Here is a 20,878-nt window from a genome sequence, read left to right as displayed (position 1 = left end):
GAATAAATATGTACTCTGCTCGTTTTCGTTCTCCTCTTGGTTCAATGAATCGCCCCCCCCCCCCCCCCTTCCCATTCTCCAAAAAAAAAAAAATTAGAAACGCGAAAGAGATAGGTGTACGAGAAATAATATGACAGAGTGTATGCGCATGCGCTTGTTTCATAAAATAGATACCGGTATCCCATAAAGTGAGCTGTGAATGCCTTGAATTGTATATTTGCTACCAGCGCGCTCGCGTTCCTCCTTATTCAACCAGCAGCGTAGAGAGCGCTGTTGAGACAGTCCCTGCATTTCCCGCATAGATAGCGTTACCTGTTGTGAATTTCATATTTCGTTCAAAGATTTGACGTATTCAAAATGGCTGAATTGTTTGAAGAAACAGTAACATGCACCGTTTTTCTTTATGTTGTGAATATGTATTCATAAATAATCATTATTGAGTCATAAATAATTATTTAGAAAATTTTCTTCTGTGTATCTGTCTATCCGTCTGTCGTTCTAACCCTTACGATGTACTTATGAGTCGATATTTGAACTGCTATAGACATTTCTCTGCTATCACGTTTACTGAGATACACGTGCTCTTCCCCCCCCCCCCCCCTATCTTTAGTTAGGCCTATGGGCAATGGCTGGACGCCAATCACTAAAATTCTCAGTGAAGTCTAGGGGATGGGGAAGATTATTTTCATCGGAATCTACACCAGCATTCGGCTAAAGACGGGGTGGAAAACAACCTCCCATTGAGAGCATTTGCACACTTAGAAATTACTGTCAATTCGCGAACTTTTCAACGAAAATTACTTCAAGTAAACGAAGTCGTCTTTGTTATTTCAGATAACTTGATCTTCGTAAAACAAAACTACGTCTTATTTCCACGTCCGAGTTTGGTTTTTGACGTAAACACACGTAGAATAAATAAAGTGTCTTGGTAGGAGTCGTAACAAGTTATCGAATGTTTTCACAGTGCACCAATATTATTCTTGTTGATTCGTGTATAACATGATAATTCACGGAGAATAACGATAAAGTTATGAAAATCCCTGTACATTTTGCAACCAACGCTCTTCGTAATAAAGGTAAAATTTTGAACAGTGTGGGATCGAACCCGCGACCTTCTAAATTAGATCCGAATACGCTACGAATACGCTACGTTATTAAACGCCTTCTCGATCAACAAATAGACTGGCCCAAAACTCGCTTGAAAGTTTTACTTTCACTGTCGTATTAACGAATTGTTCATGCTCAAACCTAATCCTAAGTGTTATCATTGAACATATCTTAGAAAATTTAAGCAAAAAATTCCTATTAAGGCTCTTTTGCGGCAAAAATAAATAAAATGAGAAAAGTGAAAACTTTCGATAATGATTTCGGGTAAAATTTCTTAAAGAATTTTTTTATATGCGAAATAATAACAAATGTGTAAATTCACAGACGTATACAGCACATTTTTGTTAAACTGGAACCCATAATTTTAAAAATAGCTCAGATACATTTTTTGTTGATAAAGTAATGTCTTGCGATTTTAAATACAAAGCCAACATTTTGCCGATGGCCTATTTTTTTTCTTCAGATTGCCCCATAGCTCTTCATGAGTTACGCGTATTTTAGTGTTTGAACGCCTTCGGTTCTAAAGATTTGGATGAATTTCGTAATCAGTTTCCAGAAGGCGGCTGAATCATTGAATCACTCCTGTGCGCTATTGTAATTAAACGCACATGTGTCGCTTTAGCGCCGAGGGACTCGCGGTCATAAAAACACATACATATGTGCGACGGTGTGTGTTTGTAGGGTTGGAAAAAAAGAGGAGGGGATAGAACATAAGCGCATATTCTCCTCGCACACATGCACGTAAGTGTGACAATAAAGGGTTGGTGAGAGAGAGAGAGAGAGAGGGTGATATAAAAGGGATCGGGGAGGGGGCGGGTGGGGGGTTGTTACGTGCATTTAACAAGAGTCGAATGGAGGGGGAAGGCTAGGATGCACTGGCCGGTCGACTCCCCTCCTTTCGTCCACCGGTCACACCCCTCCTTCCCAGCTCGCCTTCTCCGTCTGACGCGCTGATTTGCCGTCGTAATTAATTCCGATGTCTCGGTCTCTCTCGCTGCGGGGCAGAGCGCGCGCCGCCGGCCACCGCGGCACCTCTTCCCCCTCCCTCCCCCCACCAGTCGTGACGCACCCCTCCGCCCCTTCCCCCCCACCACACCCCCCCCCCCTCCGCCGGGCAGCTCGCCGCTGGCCGCTTCCACTAATTTAGTGTGGCGAGCTCAGCGCGCGCGTTCACACGCGTACTCCGCGCAGCGCAGCCGATACAAGCCCGCGTGGCTCCGCAGGTAGCCTGCCTGCCCCGCCCCCTCGCGGCCAGAGCACGTGTGCGCGAGCCGCCGTCAAACGGGGGAGCCACCTGCTGCGAGCGCCTCCCAGAAGTAGCGAGCACGTGTTTGTGTTTTGTTCGCGGTGCGTCCTGCGCGTCGCCCGAGTGTGCGGGGAGAACTCTGTCCGTCATCATCCGACTCGGGGTTTGTTGTGCGTGCGAACTATTTCCCCGTGTGTTGTATGTAGGGCATTTCCTCTCCGCTCTCTCATACCCCGACCTGTTTTTTTTTCATTCCTCCCCCTTTTTTTTTTTCTTCTTCCTTCCTCGGCGATAAGATTTCTTTCTCACGTGATCCACGACCGTGGACATAATTTCTCTGCGGTCCATTAGAGTAATTTTCCCCGGAGAACTTTTATATCTTTTGTTTTCTTCCTTTTTTTTTTCTTTTGCGACCCATCTGATTCTCCAGACAATCATTTGTTGGTTTTTTTTATCAGATAGGTGACGATGTGTGGTTTTAGAACTACGATGACGTTCGACGCAGTAGCTGGACGGTAGCCCTTCGAGCGGACCATTCCTCGGGGGCGGCTTGGTGAAGTGAAGTGGACGTGACGGAAGCACAGGGAAGGAAAACAATATTGTGCCGTGGTTGTGTTGTGCTGCGGGTGGTATACCTGGCTGCCCCGACGGAACGGCGAGGATTCTACATCACGTCAAGACCACGAGGCAGTCGGAACAACGTGAGTACTTCGTGGATGCGTTATTCCCCCAGTTCCCCGCACATGCCACCGTGTGTGGTCACTGCTGATCGTGTTCACTAGTCATACGTCTTACACGTTTGTTGAAACACCCGTCAACCTGTGAAATCACTTAGCCAGAAGTGAAACGTGCTGTGAATTAAGCCACTCGGCTCGGTGTGACAGAAATGTTACCTCACTTCTACATCCTGCTAAATATAATTTAATTAATATTTCTGTGAATTTAACGAATAAAAAAAACATGCCAGTACATTAGTTGTAACGTGCAAACACAAGGAAGTTAGTACTTATGCACAATTGAAAAAGTCAAATTTTATATATATTTTTTTTAATTTTTGTTTATTTTTTTTTTCATTTCATTACGGATGTGACACTGTTTCTTACTGGTGTGACTTGGTACACTTTTATGTTGTACATAACTGAACTATTAAAATTTGTTTGGCACGAAGTATAAATAATAAATATTCGTCGAGCTAATTTATTATATGATGCCTGAAATCAATTTGCGTGTTAAACCCTCGATTCTTAAAACCTGTCTAGGTTTTTTTTTAATCATGGTAACTTTGCCTTCAGTAGGATGATTAGCAGTTCAATATTATTCCACAGTTTTTTTTATTTTTTACTGACTAGACTTCACCACGATTTCCAGTCCAGGGTCTACACGGTTGTTAAAATTAGTAGACCGTAAAACATTTGTATGCAACCTCGTAATTTTGTTTTCAGTACTTAGTGTAAATAATTTTGTAGTTTAAAGTTACATTCAAAAATAATTTATGTGTAGGCCTAATTAACGCAGTAGCCTACTTGCATTAATTTTGCATTAACCTTTAGTAGTCTTCTGTACTAAATGAATCTATGTTTATGTATCTCTTGTGCGCGATTTTCACACACCACCGAATTAATTTGTCTAATTACACCAAAACGTAAATTTTTAATAGATAAATATTTGCCGGTAAATTAGTTGTAGCCCGCATTTACGTATGCACGCTTATAATTTTGTTGAAGATACTTAATTCAAAATTATTTTCTCTTTGCGCAATGCGTGCACTTTCAAATGGTGGCTGTTCTAATGAATTTACCGCACTAGAAAGTATACGATTGTGAAATTTGAAAATTACTCCTGTACATCTCACTGAAGTGGACACTGAAGTGGCTGTTTTGCAAGTGTTATATGACAATAACGTCTTCTGAGATATTTTAAGTTTCATTAATTACAGTTAAAAACATCCATGTTACTCAATTATCCGTTAGGCCTACGTTTAAATTAACTTTAAAAACAAGTAGTTAAGACATTTTGATGGTAATTCTAAGTTTTGCAGAGAGCACGTATATACTTAAACACAAATAAATGCAGATTGCGTTTTCATCTAGCAATATTCTGGTAATAAAAAATAATTCTATGAGTCTATTGTGTAAAAGTGTGTCACTTAAAAAAACTTTATTGTTTTACATTCCGTGTTAGTGATAATCAGCTCAAATGATACTTTCAAAACAATGTAGTCTATTATAATGTTTCGGACGCATCCATGCACTTTTTTATGGTAAATACTAGCCCTGTAATTAAGGAAAATTTATTTTGTTAACTTACGCTTTTGTACAGGATTTCATCTAAAACTGTTAGTGATTTTTCAAATAACATAAGTAAAAAATATATATTCCCAGATCTCTACAGCATGTATACATTCCAATAATTTCAAGTCAGAAAATTTTCCAAAATTATTAGATCGTAGACAATTAGTAGAAAGTTACCGTCTCTCACCGCACTATTTATATTTACAATGTGTTGTAAAAAACATTTAAATTCATGTGGGGGTAAGTAACAATAAATTATATTTTTTAACTTTTATTTTACCAAGATATTGTTTAAAATTACTTTAGATTATTTCTAGTCGGATTCATTTTTGCAGATATAGAGGTATGATAAAAAAAAGCTCAATGACTGTTGTATTTTTTTTTTTACTTTCATTGAAAATATTGTACACTATTTTTTCCTATAAAATTTATTGTAACCATTGGAAGAGAGACGGGTTGTGTATTAGTACCTACATAAACCTAAATGAATCCATTTAAAGACCTTTTTTATTTTGTGTGTGGGTCTTAAACTTTCTAGTAACAATGGACTATTTTCATTGTCGAAATGTAAGAATTCGCACCGTTAGAGGATGTGCCAATAACTTCAAAAACATTATAAATATTTGAATCTGTGTAATTTTCCTGAGTGAGTTAGGCGTAAATATTAGAGTGTATTGAGTTAAAATGGTTTAATTTTAATCTAGTTAGCTAACAGAATGATTAATATTGTATTCTGCTCTGTGCGTCACAACTTGTTTTCATAAGTAAATTTTCTAAACGCCACAATTTGTTCACGAAGTTTCACGAGACTCGGTTGGAGCTACTGGCAAGTCATTTTAAATTCAGAACTCTGGGCATCTTCTTTACTCACGTCACTCACACACTTCACACTACAATCCTCAGTTTCCAGTACAGCCAAAGCCAGACCTCATTCCAGTATCCTAGTTAGTACTCGTCTATTGCTTTGTTGAAGCAAATATTTTTGACGAACTTCTGTACAGAATTAAACAGGATAATTTGACGTCGTTCACAGAGAACTTTACGACTGACGAAGTAGGTAGGACGAGAAGCATTCAAAGGCTAGATAACGCTGATGTTTTTGAAAATATGCTGTTATCCGACAAAAATTGTAGGCCAAACTTATTATTCTTCAATCGGATGATTTTAATCCGTTTCGTTTAGTACTACTATTGAATGAGTTTACTAATAGTATTGTTAGTATTATTACTAGTACCTACATATTAAGATATTCTTATGGGTAATCGTAATAAAAATTATTGTAGGTATACAGTTCATGTACATTTTCACAGCCACCGCTTTATATAGTCTGTGTTATGTAACTTGTCACACAAGTAGTACTAATGGTCTTCATTTCATTTCTGCCACCGTTGTTCTGTGAACAACTTTGTGTAATAGTGTGTGTTGGTTTACAAACAAACATCACGAGTGCTGCTTTTCAAGTGACAGTTGGCAAATATGGTACCACCGGTACTACTATTGAGAAGTGGCATATTTGAGACACGTTACATGATGCATACTACACCATGGATTCAGTACTAATATCGTTACCAATCGTTGTTCCTTATTGCGCTTGTACATCGGGCCGTTAAATTTCCGAAACTTTTTCTCGGGAGCGTAATGTCTCATACAGGGACCGAGTGTCGCGGAAAAGTTCCATTATCTACATTCTACGTCTACGATACACGGGAACGTAACAAACAGCTGCTAATGAGATTGAACTTCTCGGCTAAATATAAATTAATTTAACTAAAAAAAAATTGAGACCCGAGTTCAAAACACGGTCAGGATTTTGAAAACAAAAAATAGCCAGTCATGGGGACTGTCAACAGAAGTGAAAACTTGAAACTTTGTTTTTAAATGTGTAATATGACATCATTTCTACGTCAAATGTACGTAAGAATATGATATTGGTATTATATCAGTACGATGTCAGTATGATATATTTTTTCCCTACATCATTTTTTAGTCACAACAGATGTCAGTGGTATGTAAAAATTACGTAAAAATTCATTACCTAGCTATGAATTACCAGTGATGTCAGACCTAGGTCATGTATTCACGTGGTCAAATTACCTTCACTTACTGCTACTACAGCATGTCGGTGATGCGAACTCACAAGATTTTACCCATCCAAAAAAGAGTCCAACACGTACATGATACAGTCGAGTATGTACAATGTATTAGTGTATATATACGTATACATGTACACAGGCCGCTGCAATTAGCCATTCTGGCGCAACACGTCGCTAGCATGTCGGTGACGCGAACCCATAAGTTTTGCCCCTACCAAAAATCGTTCAACGCGGCTAAAGAAGTTTTCGCTTCAATTAACCAAAAAGTAATCATGTTACACTAGATATTATTGCACTTGGAACAATATTTCGCGCTGCTACCGCGGCCAAATGCTCGGGCCCTATCGGTCGCACGGAGTTAAATAAACGGAAGCTCTAATCCGTTCGGAACCGAGTTCGCATGCGTGCCACATATGTTCCGTGATATCCGTCTCCATCTGCATTTCTTTTCCCCTTCTCTTCTGTTTCGGAAAACTATTGTGTTTGTTTCGTCTTTTCGTTTTGTCGTGTTTTTGTCTCGTTCAACTGTTGTGCTGATTTTTTTTTTGGGTTAAATATTTTTGTGCTGTCATCATTTGTGGGGGTTTTTACGTTCTCTTAGTCCATTTTTCTTTGTTTTTCATTGTTTGTTGACCATATTCCTGTTATGAAATATTATGTGGTGTTTTTATCCTGTTGACAACAGCAAATGTTTGCTTAATTTGTAGGGACCGGAAAAATTCGCGGGTTCAATGACTTGCAGGATGAACTCCATAGTTCTACATACACTCGGTCAAATGTCACCCACTCATTGGCTGCTGTATTGTGAGACGTCCCAGCGTAGAAGCCTGTGATTCGATAAAGCTTTGGTTGGATGTTTCTCGTTGGCCCAGCGTCATCCAGGTGAGTTGTGAGCCAATAGCAGAGGCAGCACTGAGGTATAACTATTTTTATTTTAGCCTATCGCGAAATGAAATCGCGAATTTTTCCGGTCTCTACTAATATGTGTTTTTGTCTTTTGGATTATTTGTAGTTTTCTTCTACAGACATACATGTGCTTAGCAATGGCGTGTGTCCAAAAGCTTACAGTAAGTCCGTCTGCATTGTCCCGTGAAATCGCGGAAGGGTTCAAACGTCAGCGTATGCTCGGGGTGGCTAAGTCTTCTCCCTCGCTTGTCGGCTTGTCACGTGGCTGGCAGCGACGCATTGTCGAGGTGCTTGTTCGTGACTGCCCGACCTCAGTCCACGTTTGACTGCGTACACGCTTGCTGGTTTGCCCCGGATGTCGTAGGAAGAGCGCCAAGAACATACAGAAAGGGGACCCGAGGGAGGAGCTATTTTAAAGGGATAAAAAAGCCATTAGCTGTTTTTGTAATCAGGAAAATAATGCTAAATAATAAGTGATTGTTAAGCTATATCCACAGCTTTATTTAGATTTTCAACCTCATAATTAGTCGCATGTCTAATGATAGGTGTGGGATCTGACTGGCAACCATAGCATATGGTCGAGAAACAAAGATAAAGGTGTAACGCAAGTGCGTTGAGTGCTTTCAAGAATCTGTACCGGGTGTTGCATTGAGTGCTTTCAAGAATCTGTACCGGGCGTTGCATTGAGTGCTTTCAAGAATCTGTACCGGGCGTTGCATTGAGTGCTTTCAGGAATCTGTACCGGGCGTTGCAATGAGTGCTTTCAAGAATCTTTACCGGGCGTTGCATTGAGTGCTTTCAAGAATATGTACCGGGCGTTGCATTGAGTGCTTTCAAGAATCTGTACCGGGCGTTGCAATGAGTGCTTTCAAGAATCTGTACCGGGCGTTGCATTGAGTGCTTTCAAGAATATGTACCGGGCGTTGCATTGAGTGCTTTCATGAATCTGTACCGGGCGTTGCATTGAGTGCTTTCAAGAATCTGTACCGGGCGTTTCATGTCTAAATCGTTTTCTGAAAACACGCCTTTTAGCCATTTTAACCCTTCTAAAAATGCAGTTAAAAAAAACTGCTAATTATTCGTCCTCGGTGTATTCTCAAATGCTTTTCGTAAATAGACACCACTCTGATGTCCTGAGCAGTTTTCAAATCACGTGGTTTCTTCTGGAGCTCTGCACACCGTGTGCTTGTCCAGGCAGGCGTGAGCTTTGTGTCTCGGTGTTTGTGGTTTTGCAAGTAATAAAAAGAGAAACGATTTCGTCGCCGGCCTGCCCTCTCGAACTGGATGCGAAAAAAAAAAAGCGTGCTTCTGCGCATGCGCGGAAAGAACCTCCCCGAGGCGGAAGTCTGACGGGGGTGACTTTTGCGCCAGCTGATTGCTCTCCCAGCTGACGTCGGGGGGGGGGGGGGGGTTGTTGCTATGTCTGTCCGCCGCCCCCTGCATGTTTCCCTCCCCCGTGCCCACCCTTGCAGACGGCTACAACAACGCTCCCCTCTTCGCCTCGACAGGGGGGAAGAGAAGCCATTCGCGTGTCGACTTCGGGGGTGCGTTGGCATTGATTTTTTTTTCGTCTCTCCCACCCACCCCGCCTCTTTTTTTTTCCCCACGCATCTCGACGTGCGCTACCCTGTTGACCCACATACCGCCAGGCCTCGTCTTTCCGTCCCTGGGGAGGAGGCCGCATGCCCCGACCCCCGCTCCCCCTTCGCGCATCACCTCACCCCATGTGTGTCTGGACAGCTCCGACCCTGCACAGGTAGAGACCTGAACAATTCGCGGGTTAATTTCGTGCTATGCTAAAATTCAAATAATTAGCTATACCTTATTGCGGCTTCTGTCATTGGTTCACTGTTAATCTGGAGGACTGAGGGCCAATTAGAGACCCTCACTCATAGAAGTGTCGAATCACAGGCCACCCAGTCGAGACGACTCACAAGTCAGCAGCCAATGAACAGTTGGCATTTGCCCGAGTGTGTAGAGGATATTGGAGTCTATCCTGGAGGTCATTAAACCCACGAATTTTTCCGGTCTCTATGTTTGCATTGCCTGTAAACATCCATTATCACCTAGGCTTACAGTGACCTAAAGCCGAGATACCCTAAGATACTTCAAAAAAACAAATTGCAAAAAAAAAAATAACTATCAGTAGGCGCTAAGAATGCAATAATAAAAAATTTAAATAAATAAAATATTCCTTATGTTATTGTATGGGCTATATAAATATCTTTTTTAATAGTAACGATTGCTAGCAAATGCCACATGAAAATGTAAAAAAAAAACAGCCATGGGGAAATAGAAAGATATGAACTTATATGTAATAAACTTTTTATTCATTTAAAATCTGCCTTAACAGAAATGAGGAAATTAAAAATAATACATAATCTTTAAATTTCAACGTTGCTTGGATTTTGATGGACACGGTAAAGTTGCCGCGGTTCGTGTGGCGTTATAGACGCATCACCTCTTGGCTACGAAGGCCACGCTATTGAGTGTTCCCGTGACGTTTTGGAAGTGCAACCGAGTGGAAAGTAGAGCTGAAGCGAAGCTCTCAACATTTTTACATGAACAACTCATAGTTAGAGACCGGAAAAATTCGTGGGTTCAATGACCTCCAGGATAGACTCCAATTTCCTCTACACACTCGGGTAAATGCCAACTGTTCATTGGCTGCTGACTTGTGAGTCGTCTCGACTGGGTGGCCTGTGATTCGACACTTCTATGAGTGAGGGTCTCTAATTGGCCCTCAGTCCTCCAGATTAACAGTGAACCAATGGCAGAAGCAGCACTAAGGTATAATTATTTGAATTTTAGCATAACACGAAATGAACCCGCGAATTTTTCAGGTCCCTACTCATAATATTTACTTTTTCACGTGGCTTCTAAAAAATTATTCTTATTAATTTTTATTCACTAAAAAAAATTAACCTCTTGTGGACGCCACAAAATGGATTCATATTTGTCATCGTTCACCATATCAAATATTTAGTATTGATGGCCTCAAATATTGGCGCTGTCAAGTGGTTCGTTAGTGACTGCAAGATTTTATCGTCACTTTATAATAAGTGGTTTCTTTGCGGCTATAAAATTAGTTTTAAGTCACGACAAAATAGGTATTTTGGTGAGATCTGCGCTGACGAAAATATGTTCGTGAAGTTTTAATTAATTTTATATGCACGTGATGGCATGGGTGGTTTCTCACGCTGAAGATGATGGATTTAAAGTTTGACCGAAACGCCTTTCTATTCCGTTAGTTCGATGCTGCCAATTGACAAGTTATATATATATATATATATATATATATATATATATAAAGCTTTGCAAGAGCCAACGAACTTTATGAAACTTGGATGACTCATTCCCTCCTCGCGGCTACTTATTTTATTTTTTATTTATTTGCAGAAAATGTTATGTTCCAAGCAGATATTTAGCGGTTGCGAAAGCGTCCCGCGCGAAGGTCCGTAGTCGCAACCGCAAGCCGTTCCGCTCGGCGGTCGCGCTGTGATTGGTTGGCGAATGCGTTCGGCCGCCGTGTTTCCCAACACGCGTGGGTCGCATATCTCGCTGTCACCGGGTCGTTACCACAACGCCGAACGTAACAATAACGCCGAATACCATAACGCCGAATGCCAAATTGACCGCAACGCCGACAGCTAGAAAACTGCTGTGTACCACAACGCCGAAATACAGTAACGCCGAAAAAATGTTGCTGCTTTTGAAGGGAGCAAAATAAAAAACAACTGAATGAATTTGTGTGCTAACCTTATCTAACCTAACCTTTGTGGCAGTCCTGCAATAACATTTTTCGGCGTTAATGTATTTCGGCGTTGTGGTAATTCGGCGTTGTGGTACACAGCAGTTTTCTGGCTGTCGGCGTTGTAGTCAATTTGGCATTCGGCGTTATGGTTTTCGGCGTTATTGTACGTTCGGCGTTGTGGTGCGTCTCCGCTGTCTCCTGACGGCAGCCGCGTGGTTTCCAGCTGTGTTTGGCAATATAGTTGGACTGAAAATAGTTTCTTATTTTCTCCAGCAAATAATTTTGGACAGATAACCCTCAAATGCGTATTAAATCATGTCACACTGTCAAAGTTTATTTTTGATCTGAGCTACCTGAAACTTTTCAATTTGAATCTCATTTTTAAATCAAATAATGCATAACAAGGCTGGGTGGAAAATTTTGAACTTATTATGCTGTTTCTGTATTTTGACATATTTTTTTTATAACGCATCAAATTAAACAACAATTATATATGTTACATAATAAGATAAATGTTCATTGTTTTTTTTAACTTATAGAAATATAATTTCCTGTTTACGCATAAAATTATTTCGCGTACAACATGCTTATTAACATTTTAGTTTTTTCACTTTTATATATCTCTAATCACCTATGCGGTCTTACCAATTTTAAAGATTCGTTGTAACGGAAATTGATGTCTTTTCCGTTATTGATTGGGTGATTGTATCCAACATCCAACATATTTTAGAACCCGTCATATATGAAAAATACACACCACTCTTTTTGAAACACATTATTTTTTTTAACAATGCCCATTAAGATCTAAATTTTCACAAACAAATAGCTAATATATCGAGTAATTCTGTACGATAAATACGTAAATGTAATGTGTTTTTCGTTACCCATTTAACGCCTGAAAAAAGTTGGTTTAAACTCTACAAATAGTCAACGAAACATGTAGCAAGTAAATTCCCTGTCCTAGCTTTTTCTTAAGGAAAATTTAGGTCGTGGTTTATTGAAGTCCTTTTCTTTATTTCCCACCAACAATGTGTTGGTTTTTGTGACTGAATCCGTAACGAAAATTTACCGATGTCAGTATCTAAAGGAACGTTCAGCGTTGGTTTCCCGAGAGTCCAATATGGCGCGCTTTGTAGATCGCTTCACAGAAGTTTTATTCTTATCATGGACATGAGCGCTTCGTGGCCTGGCCTTGTGTACGGCTTCATGTTATCTCGGCAGATCGGTCGGCGAGACACAGCACTGGAAGTTATAATGGAACAGAAATATTCATGTAAAATTACAGATATTTGTAAAATCTGCATTTACATGAATACAACTACATCACCACAAACTAGTGTTCACAGTAACACTGGGTTCAGATTCTGACCCGGGAAGTTATGCTTTGTGTTGTCCCAATACCTCCAATAGTTTTATATAGGGCTACCGTTCCTTGAATATATCTTCCCAGTATTAACTGCGCACATAATAAGCATGGTACAACATAATAAAGTTAAATTGTTGAATATTCGATTATATTTTTATTAGTTGAAAAATAATAATGCTTGAGTGAATCATCTATTAAAATATAAAAATTTTTGCAAATTTTTTTTAAAGAAATACTCAGTATTATCTTGAAATAACATATTTTATGTATGCAAAAAAAATTAGTTATCTGTAAAGTCGGTTTACGGACGATAGTTTAACGTGACAACTTCATAACAAAACATTTATGAAATGATAGCATACTTTTATGAATAAAATTGAATCATTTTTATTGAATTATCACTATTTTGTATGGATACAAAGAAGGAGTGAAATGAAATCTACAATTTAATTAATAAATTTATTTTTATTGGCACTCATTAATTCAAATATGTTTATTACTTTAACGAACAGATTATTTTAACTATAACGTTTATACATGTTTGCTATTTAACTTCTTCCAATCTGTGTTATTCTGTTAAGGATAGGACGATGATAGGAAAAGTAGGAAACGAATGGGAGTGTTTCAAGTTTAATGTGCCTCGAAAAAGTCAAATCGATGGTTGTTCCGATCGAGTGTAAGAGAGATATATGCGGCGCAAGCGTACAATGAGCGTAACGGGACAAAGCGTAACGGGACAAAGCGTAACGGGACAATGAGCTTAACGGGACAACGTGTCATCCTTTTTCGTGCGTGCAACCGGTTTATTAGATTTATTAGACGTTGTCACGTCAATAACCACAGCCATGTGTTGTACAAAGTTACAATATCTTTCTTGTAGTGTTACAAACTATTTCTTGGCAACTGGCTTCGAAAGGAATCTTTTGTAAAAACCCAGAAAATCGTTTTCCCGTGTGAGGTTCGCCATCAGACACGAGCAAGAATCCCGCGCAATCGCAGATGTCGCTGGTGATGTAGCCACGTGGTTGCGTAAACAACTCGCGCGTTGCTGTGGCGCCTTCTCAATCTTATCAGGAAATTATAGTGACGGAAGGTTTCGCCAACCAGTTGTCACTGGCTGGTAAACCAGTGGTTATTTATTGACTACATATGTGCTCATGTGGTAAGTACCCTTTTAAGTTTCTGTTTCTACTTATAAGTCCGTGTTTTCGCTCATGATTTTAAATAATTTGATTTAATAACTATGGGTTGTTTTTAAAGATTTTTTTTATCAGTGCATTAAGCCTTATTTTAATATTTTTGTTGCACTAATAAAAAATGTGTTGGCTATTTATGTTTAAATCGTAGCATCAACATAGACCATGCAGTCGTGTGGTGTAATTTGAATTAAACTTTGTTACGTAGGCCTACAAATTTCTTTGAATCAACAATTAAAATTTGATTTTCAAATGACCTAAAAACCTGAAATTCAGGGTTAAAAAAAAAAAACTTAATCATGAACAATATCCTAATAATACGAATTTCTACGGCAAAGGCTTTACACAATTATTTACCCATCGATTTCATGTTTTGAGTTGACACTTGGATTGAAATATAAATAATAATTGGACTATAAAGTTCTCAAAACCATTAAATGACACTTTTAAGTGTTAAAACGCTTGATGATAAATTAACTATAAAAGAGTAGACAGTTGTTACTGATTTTATTTCAATCACCGGCGAATATCTATTATCGTAGATATAAAATAATTTGAGAAACAATTTACTTAAAGAAAAAAATAAGTGAAAAAAGAAAAATAATTGCGAACACTGGTTACTCTCAATTATATTTTATCACTGAAATAAACTTTGATGTTCTACTGATTATAATGAAGTCGTTTCAACAAACGTATTGTCAAACACTACTTGATAGGAGCCATTTCAACTATTCTTCATTCTGAGTTAGACATATGTACTCATTTTTTAGTTTGACTTTCTTAAAAATTGCCATTGGACAGCGGATGATAATCGTGACACTTCTAAATGTCATAGAATAAATAAATTTTGAAATTATTCATTTCTTCGAGCCAATACGCTGTTATACATATATATTTATAAATAACCTACAATATTGCTATTGTGTTTTATCTTTTGAACTTTGTGTACTCTTTTTTGCCACCAGTTTTTATCGTGCTCTTAGACTAATTTTTTTTTTCATTTCTACTGGCCTCATAATCTAGCTTTGTTAGGTGCGAAATAATTCAGCGTATATCGCCGTAAAAACTCTTAAGTAAAAACATTTTAGATAGCAATTGCGTATTGAAGAACCGTAACTGTTAGAACTGAAATGATCCTGATTCTATTATTACGAGAAACACAGCATGATGTTAGTAAATGAATGTAATTTTTAGATTAAGATGTAAAAAAATATTTCTTGTAGCGTTTACTGGAAATATAAAAAGTAGTTTAAATTTAGTAATATTACTATCCAAATGAATAGATTTGACCAAAAATTCATTACTATAAATGATTTGGGTAGATGAAACTTCACAATTTTAAATTCTAGCATTTATTACAAATTTAATCTAGTTATAGCTTCTGCTTAGCAATTAGCACCAATTATTTTCGTAACAGGTATTCAGTATTTTATTTTAAATCTTGTGTTTTATGATTTTTGAATAATAATTGTAACGTTCATTGGGTTGAATAGTTAGTGACATATTAAATATTCCCTATCTGATATTGTAGCAATTGATTGATAAAGATTGTGTACTGAAAGTTTTTTTTTATGCTCAGGCCTTGAATTATAGAATTTCCAAAAATTTGAAAACTGTTACTCAAAATATTTATCTTACTATAATATTGGACTAAAAAATCTGACCTTTTATCCAGTAAACAAGTTTTGTCCATTTTTCACTGGCCATTTGGTAACATATCCCCGCCAGAAATGATGCTATTAAAACTAAATTAATTGGTTGGATTACTGCATAATTACTTGCATAATGAGCACTAAAATCACCTTCACAGAAACGCGTTGGTTGTGTTTCCGTTCACCTTTTAGAAAGCTACCATTTGTATCTTGGTATCTTATTTATGGCACATCGCAAGCTCAGTCTTTGGCAGGATTACCTCACCAACATTTTTCAGAAATTCAGTCTGCAGTTGTATCAAATGCATCTATATTTATAACGATATTATGTTTGTTAGGTTGAGAAAACGACTCTTACTTGAATAGATGTGAAACTAATTAATGACCCTAATTTTTATAGTGTAGGGACTTCGTTAAAGGCACTAACTTTAATAGTTTTGATCCTTCTTTGTGAAATAAAATAGATAATCGGTTCCAAGTCGAGAAACTTGCGGATCATACATTCACCCCTACATCTTATTTTTTTGTGGGGGAAAGTTTTTTTTTTGGGGGGGGGGGGTTGTCGTTGTTTGGAGAGGGGGTTAACTTGTACGTAGGCCTTCACGTGCCATCTGTGTGCGAGTGAGTGAACTACTTGCAGAGGGCTGGGTGGCGCTGGAAACCAGTTGCATTCCTCGATGCTGAGCTTGTCCTGCAACTCAGCTGCGCTTGTCCCGATTGGACGGTTCGCCATGTTGTTGTTTGTGATTCGGTGGACTCCAGTTCGGTTGCAGTCATCATTCACTAGTCCAGCACTAATGAAAATCACTCTTATGTGCTGTTAATATGATACATTTTAAATATAAATCTGAATAATTGCAGTTGAATTTTCATTCTAACTTATTTTTAAAAATCTCTCGAATTCTCCAAACACAAATTTACTTATTATGTATGCTTTCATCACAAATCTGTAAAAATTAAAATTAGCGTATAGATATTTATTGAAACAACATAGGTGTCGCCACTTGCTATTAATTTTGTTTGCTGCATCTAATAAATTACTTAACAATAATGTGGAGTTCGTTATTTTTTAGGCTATTCAGCAATTTTTATAATTTTCATTACATAAAAAAAGTAACGAATTTGCTAGTTGAAATTGTGACGTTATTTTCCTATGCAAACTGATGGAAGTTTTAAGCACACATAACTTCTTATTTTTTACAGACGAACCAAAAAAAATTATACAAAAAATCGTTTGTCTTTGAGTCAATATCTGCCATAGTTGTCATACCAGTCCTATAAATGGCAGAATATTTGTGCGTTATTAACCGTGGTAATAAATAACATTGTATTTTTTATGTGTAACATCATAGCTCTCGCTATAAGGCATTTTTCGGGAGCGATTTCGTGAATGAAACGAAATGTCGCATGGAACAAAATTGCCAAAAAAAAAAAAAAAGCCAACGACAAATTCACGGGATTTACGTGGCTAGATAACTAACACACATATATTTCTTTTTTTATATTAGCGGTGAGCTGAAATATTGAAATTTTATCAGTGGTCGAGACGGTGGAGGATCCGGGTTCAATTTCCGGAGATTAAAAAATTTAAAATTTCTTTCCTCGATATTTGTAAACGTGGCGGGCTTTACTGGAGACGGCAGGTTTTCTGCGGGCTTCCGAAGCATCACGTTAGCTGTCTGAACAACGCTCATCGCCTGCAACGATATATCAGTTGATTAATTGATTCAATTAGCGTAATGCGATCGCACGGCAGGCCGACATCTGCCGGCGCGGACGTGCGAAGCGCTCGTGTCAGCGGCGGGCAGTGACTTGCTGCCTCCCAAGGCCGCGACGTGCGGGTTGCCGGCTCTCCAGGGGCGCTGCTCGGGCTGCACCCGTGCTTCGCGGGTCGCGGCACCCCCAGGGGCAGCTCGCGGCGACTGGTTTTTGGCTTGTTTCAGCTGAAGAGTAGTACAGACGGCATATGCCAAAAAAAAAATACAAAACGTTAGTACACCAGATATACACAGTTTACAATATAACAATTTACACGCTGTGATGCCAGACTTTCTTTTTTCTCTCTTGTCTCTTCTCACAGTGCATGAAATTAACAAACACAAAACGACACCATGGCACACACAACAACAATACACGATAAAAATACATAAAGATCATCGGCCGTTGACTCGAGTCTTCGCAAGGAATAACCTTGAGGGAGTGGTATCCTGAACTACATGCTGTCCATAAGAGAATGTCACAGTTTCAATCGTATATTACAGCAGTTTTATTCAAATTTTACAACAAATAGTACATCAAATTTAAGGTAGACTAACTTTTATTTTCTTAAAAATGTTCAATGTTTGCACCTCTAGAATAATTCTTCCCACACTTTGGTTAACAAGTCCAACTCTGGTAAATCATAAGGTAGCATGAAGCCCAAAAGGAAAAATAAATCGCATTGTGGTTATGTAAGGTGAACGTGGAGGCCAGCGAAAAAGAACTCTGTCGTCTCGACCATTACGACCAATCCTACAGTCATCTGGTTTTAAAGCTTTTAGGAATTGTAACCGGCACGTTGAACTGAAATTACAGATTCAATCTTAGCTAATTGCAGAACACAAAACGCTTTTCCGCTCTCAGGAGTCGCCATTTTGTGTAGGTGGCGCTGCGAGCGAGAAAACAACAAAGCAGTACTCGCGCATTCGCTTATCTAAAACTGTTCAGTCACTCGTTAATTATGACCTTGAACCAACACACTACTACGCTTACAGTTGATACTATTACAATTTTTAACTGGGACATTCTGTTTTATTGCTTTTATTTTCCGTGTTTTAACCCATCGTTTTTAAATAATTTCATAATATAAAATATTAAAATATAAATAAAATATTTCCTGCATAACAAGTAACCTTTGAACGGTTTTTACATACTTAAAATCAAATTTTTAGGTCAACAATTATGTCAAGAATCAAAGAATATGGTTTACTGTTTTGGATTTTTCGAATAATACCTTCGTCTTAAAACTGTTTATTTTTAATACATCATTCATTATATCTCGCCTAAATTATCATTGATTATTGAACGACAGGACTATACTAGAAATATAATTTTATGACTAATGAACATTTAACTCGAAACCATATGGGCTATCCTCCATGGTGGTTTAATACACTGATAGTAATAACTGTAATATTTACGGATATTTCAATGATGAATGCGCACCTTCATCGTATGCTAAATGGTTGTTTTTATAAACCACGCCATATTCCAACTTTAAAGTCCGATGTTCCGTTACACAAAAAAAGGAATATTTTTCTGTACTTTTAAAAAGGGTTCCTTTGTAAACTTTTTTGTAATACTACAAGAAAAACTTTTGGAGGTACTGGGACAACATAAAGCATAAATGCCCGGGTAAGAATCCGAACTCAGTATGAATGCAAACTCTATTTAGTAGTGATAAAGTTGTCTTCATGTAATTGATCAAATTTACGAATATCTTTAGTTTTACATTAATATTTCTGTTTCATTTACAAAAAAAAAAAAAAAAATACAGCGCAAAAGTTTTTTTTTTTTTCATTTACATCTATTATTCTTTGTGATCTGCTTTGAACTTGGATTTAAGACATCCGTAGCCCGTCACGTATTACACTTTCAGAAAAAATTGGCTGTTTCCAAACGCCACTTATTTAAGTTGCATGTTTACGAATAGAATTTAAAAGCCATTCTGAATAATGTTTGTGGCGCAATCTGTCCTTGGAACCCTTAAATGAGAACACTGTCGCCATGCACCGTTACGATATTACTTCGCACGGCGTTGCACTTAGGTCTTATGTGACGTGTCGGGACCTCCAACAAAATAACCGTCTCCGAAACTCGGGATTAGCAACTCGGTGCTCAAAATTGAGTCATACTGGGGTGCGTGGAATTAACCAATGACGTCTTTGCATTACCGAGACAAGCTAGCGATCACGTCTACCAAAGACACAAGCAATCAATTTTTGTAATTTTTTTTTCTAAATTTCTAATATGTATTGAAATATTGTTGAATATAAAATTCTAGTGATTTGTTGCAACATTAGTTTTTTTTCTTTTTTGTACAGTATCTACATGTTTCTGTATACTGTCAATTATTTTTACCCTTGAATATATAATAAGAAAATCTGGTTACTAATGATCCAGCGATCTTCGTCAACTGACACATATCTTTGAAAATAAGCGGTTGTTGATTTACATTAAACATCTTATCTTAATAATTATTAAAAGGAATCTTTGAAAACTTTTAAAATCTCTGGTAGATTCACGCCTATTATTTCCAAGTGTGGCTTTACCTTGTGTATAATGGTAAATGGAACTCGGAAGTCGGAACCAAGAAACACCCTTCGTTTATCAGAAAACATTCATCGTTGGAAATTCCGTACATTGTATGTAATTCCTAGCATTGTAGAAACTGCCGAGTAAGCCAGTGTTGCTCTGGGCAGAATGTGACCCCTCTCTCGAGTCTTGTAGTTATTAGTGTCACTCCGCCGATGCACAAAACAGACAGATTCCGTCTCACTACAAGTTAGTGTCATAGCCTCCAAGTATTTGCAGAGATGGAGTCGGTGTCCGTTCTGAAGTTGAAGTCAACGGGTTAGCAGTTGGATAGAAAATCAAATCGTAGATGTACGAATATCAATATGTTCTAACTTTTTTTTAAAACATGAAAGAAACTTACTAGGAAGAAACTTAATGAAGTGAGTAATGTTAAAAAAAACATAAGAAAACTCCTGGGGAGGAGGGTGTCTCTTTTTGACTTCAATTATTAACGTAGGAAAAATTGCACACAAAAACGCCCTTACATCGTACGTCCGTGGACTAGACGATATTTTCGTTGACGGTCACAGCTTGCGTGCAGAATATTTTTGAAAAATTTCTGTTTTGTTTTTCATGTGCTGTCCCCTTAGTCTTTCCCTCCTTTCTCTTCACTGTGTTAGGTTGCTCCTGGTAGAGCGTAGTTGCTTTATATTCAGCGATGGCACAAATTTGTATGGCATTCTTCGAATGATAATAATAAAAAAATGCCTCACCGTATCGGACAGTGGAAGAGTTTTGTGTGTGTGTGTGTGTGTGTGTTGGTACCGACTCTTTTGGTTTGTAAATAAACGGTTCACTGTTTATTTTCCATACAACAAACAGACGTGATCGACAACGGAAAAAAAAATTCGGCGAGTTTATTCTTCTGTCTATCGGTTTCTAGTTTATAACAGGGACGCAAGCTTTTAAAAATGAGGGGGGGGGGGGAGGTA

Source organism: Bacillus rossius, chromosome 13 (assembly GCF_032445375.1).
Source record: "Bacillus rossius redtenbacheri isolate Brsri chromosome 13, Brsri_v3, whole genome shotgun sequence".
Lineage (NCBI taxonomy): Eukaryota > Metazoa > Arthropoda > Insecta > Phasmatodea > Bacillidae > Bacillus > Bacillus rossius.
The sequence above is the reverse complement of the archived record's forward strand: the minus strand, read 5'-3'. Positions refer to the sequence as shown.